General features: G+C 30.9%; 1 long non-coding RNA gene across 1 annotated transcript; it reads right to left on the bottom strand.

Moving 5' to 3' along the window:
• Nucleotides 1-297: 297 nt before the first annotated feature.
• LOC148760389 (uncharacterized) lies at nt 298-2,323 on the bottom strand. The gene is made up of 3 exons (XR_016023236.1): nt 2,193-2,323; nt 1,460-1,543; nt 298-588 (listed from the first exon to the last, which is right to left on the bottom strand). It is a non-coding gene; the product is annotated as an uncharacterized LOC148760389 (long non-coding RNA).
• Between the last annotated feature and the right edge of the window lie 14,368 nt (nt 2,324-16,691).

The raw sequence follows: 16,691 nt of genomic DNA, 5'->3' as shown, positions 1-16,691 counted from the left end.
CGTGACAACCGCCACGAGGCCTCGACAGACATTCTTCACCCCGAATGCCTATCGAAACCCCGTAAGGCTTAGCATCAACTTTCGCATCTCCCCGGTCAGCAACAATTATAAAATCTCGCATTTAAAAAAATCATAAGTCATTTTCAAATAAGAACAATAAAATATTATTTTCTGGCTCATAGGGGCATTTTCGTAATTTTTTCGTTAAAAATCTCAAAACTTGCTAAAAGTGTAATAGGTAAGCAGAAAATATATATTTAATGATTTAAAAACAAAATAAGTATCTAAAACGTTCATTTGAAAGCAAATTGTTAACAACTAGTACTATTCAAAAATAATTAATAAAATATTCTATTTTCTCATAAAATAAATTTTTATAGAAATATTCGTAAATAATTTTTCGCACATGAAAGTAAAGTAAAAATTGTATGAATAGAAATACAGATAACCAAAATATAAGTTTTGATCTGCAATGACACGTGGGCTCCAATTGACCAAGAGGATGTAAGACTGTGAACTCTTACTTTCTATAATGCAGTTCCGAGCTTAGTTCTCGTCCTACTCGACTATCTACAAACTGTCCTGAGCCTGAAAAATGTATAGGAAGAAGGGGTGAGATTTTATAATCCCAGTGAGTAAACAGATACCATCTAAAGTATCTAAAGCCGAGTAAATGGAGACAATTAAAACAAGTCATCATATTGTAATTTCATTACCTTTCAGTTCATTTCAACCAAATAAAATCAATCCATATAAATCGAGTAATCAACTTGGCTTATGAATTTCTTAAAACTTTGGCTCGTGCCAAAACTCATACTCAGTGATACCTTGCGCAGGGCATCCAACCGAGTCCGCCAAGGCTGTTAAAATTTCATATATACTTAAAATATATTTTTAGTTTGAGAAAAATACAGCCGTTCCTTGGCGTTGGCTGAGTTCCCCTTCACGTGGTGGTTTAGCGTGAAGTGAACCCTAAGCTTTACCCCAGGAGATACCCTACGCGCCTCTCCGTTCGAGGTAATAATATAATGGAGTTTACCGTGCCCCTCTAATAGGCTGGTCCACGGAACCCCCTCTGCAGTAAATAATTAATATATACTCCACCAATTGAATAAAATTCATTCTAGCATGGCATGGCAATTTATCACAATCTAGCCTTTCAAGGCTGAATACACAATACAAATAATTCTGACACCAAAATCAATTTAGCCATTCATGCTCATATATTGTCATAAGCCATTCAATTTAAAACCATAAATTTACAACACAAGCAGACAGTCTCCAATTACTCTATTTTCAAAACCAGTATTCGATTTTTCAGAAAATTTATAAAATCATTTTATAAAATCACAATTTCTCTTAAAACATAGCAATTTACCATTTAAACTCATTTTTTTATAAAATCACACAATTGTATAAAACTACTCTAGATAATTAAGACGATAATAAGTTTACTCACAATGTCTAGAATGCAGACTTTCGAAGCACTCTGTCTACTGGTCCTCGGATGCAATTTCCTTGCCTTTATTGGAGGACTCACCACCTTGACACAGTACAAAATCGAGAATTTCGCTAAGTTGGTACTAAATCAAAATTAAACTAATTTAGACTACCAATGCATGATATGGAATGCAAAACTGCACTGGTAACTATCTAAACCCGGCATTGGCCTAATTCGTCTTATCACCCGATTAAATTCCTAACGGGTTCGTTTAAACTCCAATTTAATTCTTTTCAGTTTCTATACCTCAATTGCACCCATATTAACTTAATGTCCCTCAGTGTGATGCAAATTATCAGTCCCAACAGCAAATTACGAAAATACCCCTAGTGGGTAAAAATTCGTATTTTTGCTCCGAAAATTCTCATTATTTTTCTAGGCTCATAATTCATTATTCCTTAACCAATTCTCCTAGAATAAAATCAAACTCATCCTCACTCACTACATGGTAAATTCAGCCATTAATGGTTGGGGGAGAAAATAAATTCTTTTCTTCTTGTTTTATTTCTAAATATGCTAAACTAACTAAAAACACTAACATAAATTAAAATCAAATAAATCCAACAACTTTCTCTCTCCTAACCCATTTTTTCAGAATTGAATTCATCATGAAAACATGTAATTTAATCATGGAAAATAAAGAGAAATGCTTGGGAATAAGAAAACTCAAGCTTAATAGAAAAAATCTCACCTTTTTCTCTTAATTTCCTTGAAAATTCACACTTTTTCTTTGATTTTCTCTCTCTAGGGTTTTGTTTTCTCCTTTCTCTCTTTTGTTTCTTGCTTGGCCGAATGTTGAAGAAGAAGAATGGGTGGGCTGATTTTTTTTATGCCTTTTTATTGCTTAATGAAATAATATTATTTTATTCATATTTTAAATATTTTATTAATTCATTTTTTTTTCTAGCCATCCACTTGTCCTATTTTTTTCACCATGCATTCCCTTTGACTTATCCAAGTCTTAAGTGAAATTTTCAGATTTTTCCAAAGTTTTGGTGGAGTAAATTTTTCAAAATTACACTTTTGCCCCCGAACTTTTCAAAAATTACATTTTTACCCCAAAAATTGAAAATTTTCCATAATGCATAATTTTCACTCCTCATACTCATTTCACACTCCAAATAATTAAATTTGATCAAAATCCTTTCAAAAAATTAAATTTTCGATTCTGAATGGTAAAATTACCATTTTACCCTTTTACTCCAAATTATACCGAAATTAAAATTTTTCACTTCTAAACCTCAAATCTTACTCCAATAAGTCAAATGGGGCCAAAAATATTTTCTAAAAATTTCCATTTTGTCCTTAGCTGGCAAATGGCCATTTTGCCCCTAGATAGCGAAAAGTTCGGTTTGTCTTCAAATTGATCCTCGAACTTCGAATCACCATATTAAACCATTCTGGGACTTTAAAATTCTTAATTTCATCGTAAATTCTCTATTTGATCTAGTTCGAGGTTTAACTCAACTTTGTTGTACCTCTAGGTACAATACCGACTTTTGTAAATTTTTTTTTTCAAGACTCTCTTAGCATGCAAACATGCTATCCATCACGTGTATGTCATGACAAATATTTTTATAGAGTCGCGCTTGTCATCTTCTCCCCCACTTGGATCCACCATATGATCCTTCTTCTTGACTGATTTCGACATCCGGTTAAATATTAATATTTTAAAAATTTTATCTTGTCTCCTTGGTACTTGAAATACCTTATTATGCCTCACTTGACTTCTGAATTGCCTTTTATCTCACAAATTCTCCTCCGATAAAATTATTATTATTTTATTATTATTTTCTCACTTGCGAAACATTTTATCCTAAACTACTCCTTTCGTCTTTTATCACTTCTAAACATTTTAATTGACCTCAATTTGAATTTGATCAACTTTATTTATCACCATATCAAAGTATGGGGTATTTCAGATACTGTTTTATCCGCTACTTTCCTTTTTAATCAATAGCTTTCGTGCTGAACAAATTGATTACGGATTATTTTATATGGATGTACTCGAGCATTTTACATGCCACACCTTTTGGGAGCATTTGTGTTTACATACTGCCATTTGTGTTTATGCAAATATTGAATGATTTTGTGAACTGAAATCTATTTTATTATGCATTGGTTTTCAACATTGTTTGCTAATGAAAGTATTACACTATGATTTACATGGCATTTTTACAAGGCACAAGTTCCTTATTTGGTTTTATAAGGTTGTCATTTTATACTTTGGTTTTATTGTTCAAAAAGTTTTGCTCTAAGCTTGTTTCCCATCTACGCCTTGATCACGGAGTAGATGATCACTAAGTCTATGAGACTCACCCCCTTATCTCCCTTTTTGTAGATAATTGATTAGCCTAGCTTGTATACATTTACACATATTGTCCACCGCAGATAGTTAACGACATCTCTTAGCACTTACTCTAAGTCGCTTCGCTACTAGAGGTCGAGTCGTTCATAGTGTATTTTGCTTTGTAAATAGACACTAATGTGAATGCAAATGTACGTTTGGAGATTATAAATTTTAATGTATTTATACAATAATGTGGAATAAAAATTTAGTCGATTTGTTTGACTTTTCGTTTTAGGTATATTACAAAGACTAATACGGTTCAAAGCGATTACATAAATTGTGGAATGAATATAATGTATTAACAAAAGTTTCAAGTAAGGCTTGTTCAGGACTTGGCGGGTTCTCCTGCAAGACTTAGAGGCCAGTAGCGATCGAGGTGCGATCGTTACAGATAAATCTTTGGTTGGCTTATCAAGAGAGGTCACTTTGATAATACTTGGTAAATGGACTTCAAGGCATCAAGTTGAGGTTTTTGACCTTCTGTTGAGTTGCTTTGCTAAGTTCAAGTCACACTTTGTTTGGTTAAAAATTTTGATAAATGTTTATACCTGGCCTTTGGTTGGAGCATAATATGTTGGTATCTAAATTTATAAATTCTTTGGTTTTAATGGTTTTACACATACACATGTTTGGAAAATGTTATAAATTTTCAAAGGAAATATATACTTTTAGTAGAATCATACGTGTATGCATATTTAATGAGATAAGGAATTCTCTTAAATGTTATAGTTGTTTATTCTAATGCATTTTGTATTGACAGCTTTTTTTGGTCAAGTGGGCTTGCCTACTAGGCCCTTGCATAGGTAATGGCCCAATGATGGGTTATGACAGTTGATAACTCTATGATATAAAATTATTTTTTCTTAATTTTAGCTATTAAGTTGTTAAGTTCTTGAGTTTTAGCATAGATTTTAAGTGTTTTTAGTTATTTATTTAAATATGGTAAAATATGTTTGGTCATTTGAATTTAGATTATTTTAGGCTATGTTAAATGTGAAATTGCTTAAGAAAAGACTTTTAATTTGACTAAGAGAGTGCATTCTAGGTGTAGACTTTCTCTGCACATGTTTTGGTTTTTCGACCATATATCTAGTATAGAAGTTTAAATTACGTGATTCTTGACCATTGGAAAGCTAAGAGGTAGAGATACAACTTTCATGTTTACTACTTTGCTAGTTTTGCCTTGAAGAAGGACAACAATACGTCACAAGTCAATGTTGTGGCAGTAGAAAGCTAGCGCCACAGCACTACGGGTTTGTAAAGATGCCTTTCGATGAACAAATTGATTTGTGTATAAGATAGAGATATACCTATATACCGTCTGTAGCAAATATTAGAGCTTGAACTTAATGTGTCTGTTTTAATTTCAATACAAATAGAGATATAGTGTTTTGATTAAAATAAATATTTTTATAAGGGTTTTAAGAGAGCCTTTTAAATAATTGAGGACTTTAGGTTAGCAACTCATCTCGTTGGAATAAGTTAAGAGAGGGAGAGGTAAGATTTAGATGAAGAGTGAGGGATATTGTAATCTTAAGCTTGCTTGAATTGATTTTTAACCAATTTATTACTGCTTTGATTTTTTAGTTTAAATTCTTCTTAATTAGATTTAGTTAATTTATAATTTATTTAGTTACTTGATTTTGATTGTTTAGATAAGACTAAATTGTATTAATTTTAGTACTTAGTGAAATTTTAGATCAATTCTCTATGAGATCAACACTTAACTTGCCATTATATTATCTGTTTGATATGTATACTTGCATGGATAGAAAATTAAGGAAAAACAGTCCTTGGATTTGGGTTTTTTTGTGTTTTTTTGCCTAATATTATTTTCATCATGAACTTCATGCTTTTAATGATGAACATTTTAGCAAGTCTAGATTACTTTTTTCATTCTAACACTTTTCACATATACGACACTGTAATTCTTTTTTTAAGTGCAGGGCATCCTCCAGACCAATCCACTGAGAGAACGACAACTTGACTGCACATTTTTTGCCTACCTACCAACACTAACAAACTGTGGAATTTCATTCACAGTTGTATAACACATTGTCTTATATTTTTGGCATAAAGGCAGCATGATCAATTTGACACTTTGATCATGATTTTTGTATAGTATTAAAATGTTCGAACAACATTGGCAAAGTTGTTTAACAACTCTACATATTTTTCTAATGGCAATCGCACTATGAATTTTGAATTAATCTCAAAACATGACATTAGAAGGTGTGTGCAACAAAAGAGCTCTAGAAAAGCAAGCTTCAAAAACAAATACAAGAGCAAATCATTTGTGCAACTTCGCCAAAGAATTATGGCATTTTCTTTTGTAGGGATACACATTTTGTTAGCTAGGTGGGGATGAATGTACAAAATTATAAAGAAGCACAAAATTGCCTTCCGTTTTAGCTTTCAAATTACAACAACTTTTGTTTATAAATATTTCTGCAAATACTTGCCCAGTTATTAACAAATCTAACTAAAAAATTTATTCCTCGAGCAAAATACACAAAGATTTATTTCACCCGAGCACAACACGCAGTGTAACTTATAGTTTATTAATGAAAAGAGTCCATCAATCACAAAAATAAAGTAAAATGTTCTTTTGACCTTATCTTATTAGAATAAAATACAGCAATTGATGCACCTTAAAAATAAGTAAAAAATAAAATTTGCAAAGTAATAGTAACTTGAATATAAAAACAATTAACTAAATTATGCAAGAAAAATAATTAACTAGAAATTTTTAGTTTATACTAAAAAGTACATAAAAAAACAAAGTAATTGCTTATATGTAAAAGCTAGAAAATAAAAATATGTTCGGCTGGAAAATCTTTCCTAGTTCTTCATTTCCTTACTAGTAGCAAGCAAGTATACATCAGCATAAAAATAAAAATAAAAATGGATGGTTGAAGGTTTTCCATTAGCATTCATTTGTTTCCTTCAAAATTGCCAAAGAAATATTGTCTATGTACCTGGAAAATGTTTAATAATTTATATTAATTACCTCATCATTAATGCCAACAAGCAAATAGTTAATTTCAATAATTAAGATTGAAACTCACCAATGGATATTCATTTGGATTGCATTTATTCTCCTTCTACCTTTTCCTTGGATCAACTTCATATAATATAAAATTCATTACTTCCTTAACTGAGCGGAATGACTTCTTGGAAATCTCATGTGTATAATACTGCACATATATAATTCATCATCATTTTAAACCAAAATCATAATAAAAAATAGGAAAAACTAAAACCACAAGATCTTATATTAATTTATAACATTTTTTTAAAACTTCTTTAAATATAAATGATCGTTTAATTTGATATGTTATAGATGAATAGCCCTTTAATCAAACATACTAAACTTCATCCTTTCCCTCGATTTTGTAACAGTTTCAAATGACAATAATAATAATAATTCTAAAATAGTTTCAAATGATTTAGCAGTTTTGGAATTTCAGCATTTTTTGAAACAATTATATATAGAAAACTCGAAACAAGAAGTTAAATATAATTACCATATCAAGCACTTTCCCAGTTGCCCGTTTCTTGCAATCAATTTTCCATCCATCTAATCTCTCGATGAGAAGGTACTTGAACTCCTTTTCTTTGCCATCAAGTGACATTTGAAAATGCTGCATTTTTTCAAATAATTATTTCTTAACACCTAATAGCGACCAAATATATTTGAATAGAGTTATCTTGAGATGTTAACAACTTACCTTCTCAATTTGGGCAAGATCAAATCGTTCATCGGAGAGTCTGAAGGATGTTATTTCCCTAGCAACTAACTTTGACTTTCCCCTTTTCTTTTTCATTGCTGGCTCTAAAATATTCAACTACATTGCCCAGTATTATAGTATTAATAATCGCCATGAAAATGCAAAAACCTCTCAATTACACATTTAAAAGCTTTTCTCAAGGAATGTTTTTCATGGAAGAAAGAAACATATTAGTGGGGTTTGGATAAGGGGTGATCCTCCTAAGATTGATTGCAATATGCATTAAGTAATTAGATTATCATGTTTGGTAGGAAGTTGGTCATGATCATCTTAAACTTTTTTCATTTTTAAAACAAACCTAATAATTTTGTTTTTAATTTCTATATTTCAAAATTATTTTTCATGATTTTATTTTTACTTTTGACATTGAAAATCATAAATCATTGACTTAATAAAGAAATTTAATATTGTATGGAAAATATACAAAAAAGATGGTGAAATAGTCAATTTGCATATGGTAAAAACAGCAATAGCCATAAAGTGAGTTATGGTGAGAGTGAAAAATAGCCATTAAGAATATTAACCTAAAAGTATATTAATTAATGATTTTCAGTCATATTATAATTTTATTTAACATTCTTATATTTTCAAAATTTTCATTCATTTAAAAATACTAACAAGTAATATTATTTTATAATGAAATTAATTAATATATTAAATGCTAAAAATATTTTATCTTTACAAGTGATAAATATAAAATTACAGTTTACATATATAAGAATTATTAGATATTAACTTCTCTACTACTTTCTTTGGTTATTTACTTTATTGCTACTAGATTTGGACACAACCATCACGCGAGTGGAAGAGAAAAAATAAGTGAAAAGAAATGAAAGAAGTGAGAACATATGGGTGGAAGAAAGAGAAGTTTCATAACCATAAAAATGAGTAGTTCTTTTTACAATTTCATGTATGAAAAATAAAAAAATTATCTAAATTCCCATTTTATAGGAATGTTGATTGAAATTTATAACCTTCATCATATATATTTACTTTGATGTAATTTATTTATTTATAGTAAATTCATTAATTAGGTTGATGAATTTGATTCATGGCACCAAACTAAGTTTGTGACTTTATTACTTGTATATATAACGTTGGCAAAAAGGAAAAGTACTTTTCAGATCAAGGGGGTATTTTTTGGTCGCATCTATATAAATTCAAGGGAAAATAACAAATATAAATGATTAGTTGGGGAGTTATGGACTTGGGACACCACAGTGACTCTACTAGACCCTTGATCACCTAGTCAACAAAAGTGCAATGTGACCTTTGCATCCGGAGCTGCTTACCAAACACTAATGTGTAACACGGTCAAGCCAAAAAAAGAAAGCGCAAATCGAACAAACATTGTGTAAGTGAATGACCTCTAAGTACCAAATATCATGATAAAAAATCATTAATGAGAAAATCACTTGCGGATCTTGAAAGGAAAACAAAACTACCATTACAGTTAATAAAACTACTAATTTGGCAATCAATATTGTAATTACCTTGCTCTTCCATGGTGTAGTAGTGTTGTAGGATATAAGTGTTTTCTTCGTTCTATTAATGGGATAAAGACCAAGATTTAATGACAACGCGCTTTCCTCATTTGCCTTTGTTTTCACCATTTTAACCTCTCGCTAGCACAAGTAATGTACAAGTAAAATCGTTAATGAGTAGGTTTTGAAAATTTGAAATGCCTACATGCAAGCCATATATATGATCTCGAAAGGAATAAATGGATAGGATAAGTGAAGAGGAAAAAACCTTACATGAATTACACCTTTCAAATCTGTAATGAACGATTGAAAATTTGGAGCAAAATTTTCTCTATCGATTGGAGCTTGAGGTGTTGGTGCTACTCTTTCCATCTTAATAAACTTCAAAAAGGTTATCAAATCAGACAATAAATTATTCAAAAAGCTTAAGTTGAAACATGATAAGAAAAAGAACAATTGTTATATTAAGTATTATCCCCGTAGAATTCAAAGTTGGTTATCTTACCTTTTCAACCCTAATTACGATATTTAGTTTAGTTAATTATCATCCAAATTAGGGTACAACATGCCTCATCACATTTTGAATTGTCTTCCTTATCAAGTTCCCATTTATAGAATCCATTGAAAAAAACTCTCTACATCTTGAAACTTTCTTGATGACTCATTAAGGTGAAGCTAAGCTACCTTGTAAATGAACTCATGATTGTGGGATCCTTAATTCAAGACTTCATGGAAGACTATTTGCACTAAAATCTTGGGTTTTGTCATTTAGACTATGTTTGGTAAAAAAGAAAGATGATGAAAGAAAGAGAGTGGAAGAAAAATTGTATTTTCTTCCTTTCCTTTCTTTCGTAAGAAAGAAATAGGAGTAGAGAAGGAAAATGCATGAGTTTGCACTTATTCCTTCCTTTTAAATTGAGGGGAAGACACTTTTTCTCTTTAAGTTAATTATTTTATTTATAATGCTACCATTAATTGTCCATATTTAGGCAAAACACAATCCTCCTTCTCATTTTCCCCTTCCTAACTACCACACATATGTTTATGACAATGACAACTCTTTTTACACAAACATTAGTATTTTATCTATTGAAAGAAGGAATTATTAATTTTATTCTCTTGTTTTATATTTATAATTATTATGTGTAAAGGGTTAATTTATGTCTGTAATCAATGGTTTTATTTTTAATGATTTTTTGGATCAATCTTGAATAATTTCTATTTAGTTATACTGTTTTATTGTGGTATCTTTTGCAAATTCTTGTTAAGATTGGTTAATGAATTTCGTCCTACTTATTCGATTGGTGGTAACTATAAAATTGTGTCAAAGCTTCTTGTAAAAAAGCTTACAATAGTGTTTGGAGTGATGATTACCAATTATCAATTTGCTTTTATTAGGGGTAGACAAATTACTGATGTGCTCTAATAGCTAATGAAATGGTTGTTTTAGCTAAGAAAAGGTTGGATGGTGGTTTAATACTTAAGGTAGACTTCTAGAAGGCTTATGATTGTATTAGTTGGGAGTTTTTGGATTTAGTTATGAAGAATATGGGCTTTAGAGATACATGGAGGAGTTGGATAGAGGAATGTGTTACCACTAAGTTCTTTTCTACAAAATAGTGCAAAATTTTCTAAGGTTGTAAAGATAAGCTAGTGTCCAAACATGAAACTAGTTCAAAATTTTCTACAAAGTAGGGCAGTGTTGAAAAAGAGTAATGAGATTAATGAAGTGTGGAAGATAGTTTGGGGAGGACAAGTACCACATAAAGTAGAGATTTTTAGATGGCGGTAAGGTTGTAGTGAAATGTGAATTAATTAAGATATGGTTATTGAGTTTAAGCATGATTATGTGTGTTTTATGCAATGGAAAGTTGAATAGTGTTGAGCATTTGGTTCTTACTAGTTATGACGCTTGGAAATTTTAGGGGTTGTGGTTCAGCTTATGTGGTTTCTAATGGTTGTCTCCAAGGGATGTTACGACTTTTCTACTTGCTTTGGAAGAAGGTTTTGATAAAAAAAAAAGGAAGAGAGTTACGGCACATGTTTTTTTTTTACATTATTTATTGTGTGTGGTTGATTAGGAATGAGATAATATTTAGAGGGAAGCTTTGGGCACTTGATCAAGTATTTGGTTTAGAAAAGCTGCATGTAGCTTATTGGGCTTGTGCTAGATGGCTAGGAATTGCTACCTTTGTTGTTGATATTTGGCCATGTTCAAATCTTACAAAAGTACCTGTTACGAAACTTAAACCTAAGGGGTGGATGAAATTTAATGTTGATGGATTTACGAGGGGGAATATGGGGAAGCAAGTATCAATGGGATTATGAGGAATGATTTCTCTAAATTTATGGTTATGTTTTCAAAATTTGTAAAGGTACATGAAGCAAACTTTTCAGAAGTTACGGTAGTACTTGAAGCATTTATCATCTTTGAATCTTTTAAATGGTAGCCTTCCCATTCCTTGATAATGAAAGTGATTCTGCTAATGTTGCTAAATGCGTTAGGGATGCGAATAGAGCGCTATGAAAATATCGATAGTGGATTTTTATAATAGAGTCTTTAAAAAAAAATGAAGAGTTGGAATGTTATTCATATGTTGAGAAGTACAAAAGGTTGTTGACCAACTGGCTAAAGTTTGGGTGTTATGAGAGAATGATTTTATTCATATTTCTCCTTAAGGATGGTGCTTTCATTTCTTTCAAGATTTAATTTGAATGGGAATTTGCTAGCCTTGTAATGTGCTACTGGTTGAATTTCCCAATTTCTAAGAAGTGTTGGTAAATGCCAATGACGAGGTTCTTAGCTTTTATAATTAAGCCATCACTAAATCGATTACTTGCAATATTTATGGTTTATGGCTATGTGCTTGGTTGTAAGTAGTGCTGCTTTCTAGCAGGGAAGGTGATTATTGTGGTTTATGTTGCATTCAACTTTGGTAATTAGTGGTTGTGTTCATTGATTTAATATTTCAGGTATTGAAAGTCTGATGGTTACTATGCTACATATGGTTTATCATTTGAATCATAGACTTCATTTTTGTAATGAGGATGCCCCTTTCATTATATTAATGAATAATTTTCAAAAAAAATTAATTGAAATTGACTAATGTTCAATTGGTTTATTCAGTTTTCATACTTTTTCATCATTTTTTCAGTAACTTTTAACAAAAATTTTCAACAACATTTTTCAAAAAAAAAAAGATTAAAACTCTCGCATATGAAAAATGTTTAAACATAAAAATTCAACTAGTTCAATCAGGATTACTCAATATCGTTAAACATTTTATGATAGTTAATTTGATTTTGAGAATATTGGAATTAAAAAGACTATAATCAACTCAAAAGAACTAACATTACATTCAAAGGACTTGACTTTTACATTCAACGAAGCAAAGAGAAATGAACTTCTTATATTTATTGGTAATTGAGGAGAGAGAGAGAAAAGCATTGCTAACCTATTGATTTTAGGTGTTGGTTGCTTCTAGCAATTTGCAAAAAGTCGGTGATGAGGTAAAGGTGGTGATGGGAAGAACAAAAGTGAATCTACTTCATCAAGTTGTTGACAGGCTTGGTGATTCAAGTGAATTGGTGGGTTTCAGGTGGCTTTTGGCAAATATTCTGATGGTGGCCTAATGGTGGTGGAGGGGGATTGTGTAATCATGGGGTAAGGTTTTTTTGGTGTGAGGCAAATGAGGCGAGAACTATGGGGCTTAGGGGAACGAGGGCAAAACTAATATACAAGAATGCAAAATTTTAAATTTAACAATATAAAAAAATTAAAATAATATATATTTTTAAAAAAGTTAAGCTTTTATTATCCATAAGAGATAAAGAAATAAATTTATGATCAGTATTTGCCATTTTGCCACTACTTACATGTCTCTTTTTCGGATCCCACAAAGGGTGATTAAAGAAATAGAGAAAATTGAGAAGAGATTTCTATAGAGTGGAGGAGGACCAAAGTCGAGGATGCATTTGGTGGATTGAGGAACCATATGTATTTATTGTGAGAATAATGGGCTTGGTTTACTTAGTTATGAGCTTAAGAAGAAAGCATTGTTAAGTAAATGGTTGTGAAGATATGGGAGTGAGAAAGGATGCTTGTGGATGGAAAGGTTGGCGTTGATCCTTTAGCATTACTGTTGAACCTTGTTGTTAATCAAAACTGCTTTACTTTGTGAAGTGATATTATAAGTCCCTTTTCCCTATTAATAAATATTTTTATGTAAGTAACATCAGGGTTTGGATTTATTGTGGGTGATGGCAAAGTATATCTTTTTGGGAAGATGAGTGGATCGAGGGGCATATATTAAGAGAGAGTTTTGCTAGAATGTATGCTCTTTTGGTTAATCAAAAAGGAAAACTGTGTGAGTATGGGAAATTGGTTGGGAATAAATGGGTATGGAATATTGAGTTGCATCAAAGAGTTTTTTAGTGGGAAATGAGTCAAAGAGATAATCTTTTTAGCTTACTTATTGAGTTTCCATTAGGTAATAGTTTGAAAGATAAGCTAGTGTGCAAACATGAAACTAGTGCAAAATTTTGTACAAGATAAGGAAGTGCTGAAAGAGAGTAATGAGAGTGATGAAGTGAGGAAGATAGTTTAGAGTGGGTAAATACCACATGAAGTAGAGATTTTTAGATGGCGGTAAGGTTGCAGTGAAATGTGAATTAATTAAGAGAGGGTAATTGAGTATGAGCATGATTATGTGTGTTCTATGTAATGCAAAGTTAAATAGTGTTGAGCATTTGGTTTTTACTTGTTGTGAGACTTGGAAATTATAGGGGTTGTGGTTCAGCTTATGTGGTTTCTAATGGTCATATTCGGAGAATGCTAGGACTTTTCTACTTACATTGGAAGGGGCTTTGATTAAAGAGGGAGGAAGAGAGTTGTGGGACATGACTCCTTTTTTTTCATTATTTAGTGTGTGTGTGTGGTTGATTAGGAATGAGATAGTATTTACAAGGAACCTTTGGGAAGTTTAGCAAGTATTTGGTTTAGTGACGGTACATGTAGCTTATTGGGCATGTGTTAAATGGCTTGGAATTGCTACCTTTATTGTTGATATTTGGCTATGTCCAAATCTTGTGAAAGTACCTGGTAAAATACTTAAACTTTTTATTGTTATTGATTGGGTTGCTCACCCTGAGGGGTGGATGAAATTTAATGTTGATGTATTTACTAGGGAGAATACGGGGAGGCGGGTATCGATAGGGTTATGAGGAATGATTTCTCTAAAATTATTGTTATGTTTTCCAAATTTGTAAGGGTACATGAAACAAACTTTTCAAAACTTGGGACAATATTTGAAGCATTTATCATCTTTGAATCTTCTAAATGGTAGCCTTCATATTCCTTGGTAATGAAAGTGATTCTGCTAATGTTGCTAAATGCATTGGGGATGCGAATAGAGCACCATGATAATATTGACAGTGGATTCTTATAATAGAGTCTCTAAAAAGAAAAATGACAAGTTGGGAGATTATTCATACATTGAGAAGTGCAAATGAGGTTGCTGACCAACTAGCTAAAGATTGGGTGTTATTAGAGAATGATTTTATTCATATTTCTCCTTCAAGATGGTGCTTTCATTTCTTTCATGATTTATTTTGGATGAAAATTTGCTAGTCTTGTACATGCGCTACTAGTTGATTTTCTCAATTTCTAGGAGGGCTTGGTAAATGGTGATGACAAGGTCCTCAACTTTTACAATTATGCTATCTCTGAACCAATTACTTGCAATATTTATGGAATGTGGCTATGTGCTTAACTATAAGGAGTGCTGCTTTCTAGCAGGGTAGGTGATTATTATGGTTTATGTTGTATTCAACTTTGTTAAGTGGTGGTTGTGTTCATTGTTTTAAAGTTTCGAATATTGAAATTCTGATGGTTACTATGCTTGCTTTGGTTTATCATTTTAATCATAGACTTCATATCTATAATGAGGTTACCCCTTTCATTATATTAATGAATGCCTTTCAAAAAAGATTAATTGAAATTAACCAATGTTCAATTGGTTTATTCCGTTTTCACAGTTTTTCATCATTTTTTCAATAATTTTTAATAATAATTTTCAACAACATTTAAAAAAAAAGGATTAAAACTCTCACATATCTATAATGTTTACACTTAAAAATTCAACTAGTTCAATCAAGACTATTTGATATTGTTAAACATCTTATGATAGTTAATTGGATTTTGAGAATATTGGAATTAAAAAAGACTATAATCAACTCAAAAAGAGCTAACATTATATTCAAAGGACTTAACTTTTACATTCAAGGAATTAAAGAGAAATAAACCTATTATATTTATTGGTAATTAAACAGAGCGAGAGTGAGAGGCGTTGCTGACCTATTGATTTTAAGTGTTGGCGGCTTCAGGCAATTTGCAAAGAATTGGTGATGATGGGAAGAATAGAGGTGAATCTATCTCTTCAAGTCGTTGACAAGCCTGGTGATTCAGGTGAATCGGTGGTTTCCTTGTGGCTTTTCGCAAATATTTCGATGGTGGGCTAATGGTGGTGGAAGGGGATTATGTAATCGTGGAGTAGGGTTTTTTTTGGGTATGAGGCAAATGAGGCAGGAATTATGGGGCTTGGGGAACTAGGGCAAAACTAATATATAGGAATGCAAAATTATAAATTTACTAACAATAAATACTTAAATAAATATATTATTTTTTTTTAAAGAAGGTTAAGCTTTTATTATTGATAAATAACAATAAGCCAAAAGTGATAGCTTATTAGCTTATTAAGGACATAAAGTAACAGTAAAAAGGAAAAAAAAACCTCGAAAAATAAAAAATGACAGCTAGAGATGGGAATATCTAGCTGTTAAGGTACAAATCTCTCTTGCTTTATGCTCACATACTTTTATCCAATAGAAGCATTGTACAATAAATGCCGAATCTTGCTGTACTAATTTTTGAACATTTAAGCATTTAACAAAATGGTTTTGAACATTTAATTCAATGATTATACATGTATCATATGTTTAAAAATCTAAATTTGAATACTCTTCTTCTAAACTAAAAATAAAATAAAATCTTAACTAGTACATATTTACAATACTTTATTCATATTTGTAATAATATGAACCGCTATTATTTTTAATGAGAATAAATAGACAAATTTAATTAAGTCAATTAGACTAGATTTTGAAAGTAACAAAAAGATGTGTTTTGGTCAACTCAAATCGAATTGGCCTAATTAACAACTCTAAACCTTAAACTCAAGCTTGAACTTAGCTCATCTAATTATATCATATTTATTTTTGAAATATTAAAAATATTTTTATACTAATGTTTCAGTATTTGTAAATATATTTTCAAATTAAAATTAAATAAACATAATATTTATTAATATAATAATAACTCGGACCAAAATTGAATTTACCAAATCTTGTTCAATATCCAAGCAGAGTTGGACCAACCTAGAGGCTTGATAGATAGCTTGATCCATTGATGAGTCCATTAAAAAACTACAACTATTTTACTTTTTCTTTTTAAACCTTGAAACAACCTTACATAATATACAAATACACATGCATACACACACACACAT

Source organism: Theobroma cacao, chromosome 10, assembly GCF_053813885.1.
Source record: "Theobroma cacao isolate CCN51 chromosome 10, ASM5381388v1, whole genome shotgun sequence".
Taxonomy (NCBI): domain Eukaryota; kingdom Viridiplantae; phylum Streptophyta; class Magnoliopsida; order Malvales; family Malvaceae; genus Theobroma; species Theobroma cacao.
This window is presented reverse-complemented; position numbering and strand designations above follow the sequence as displayed.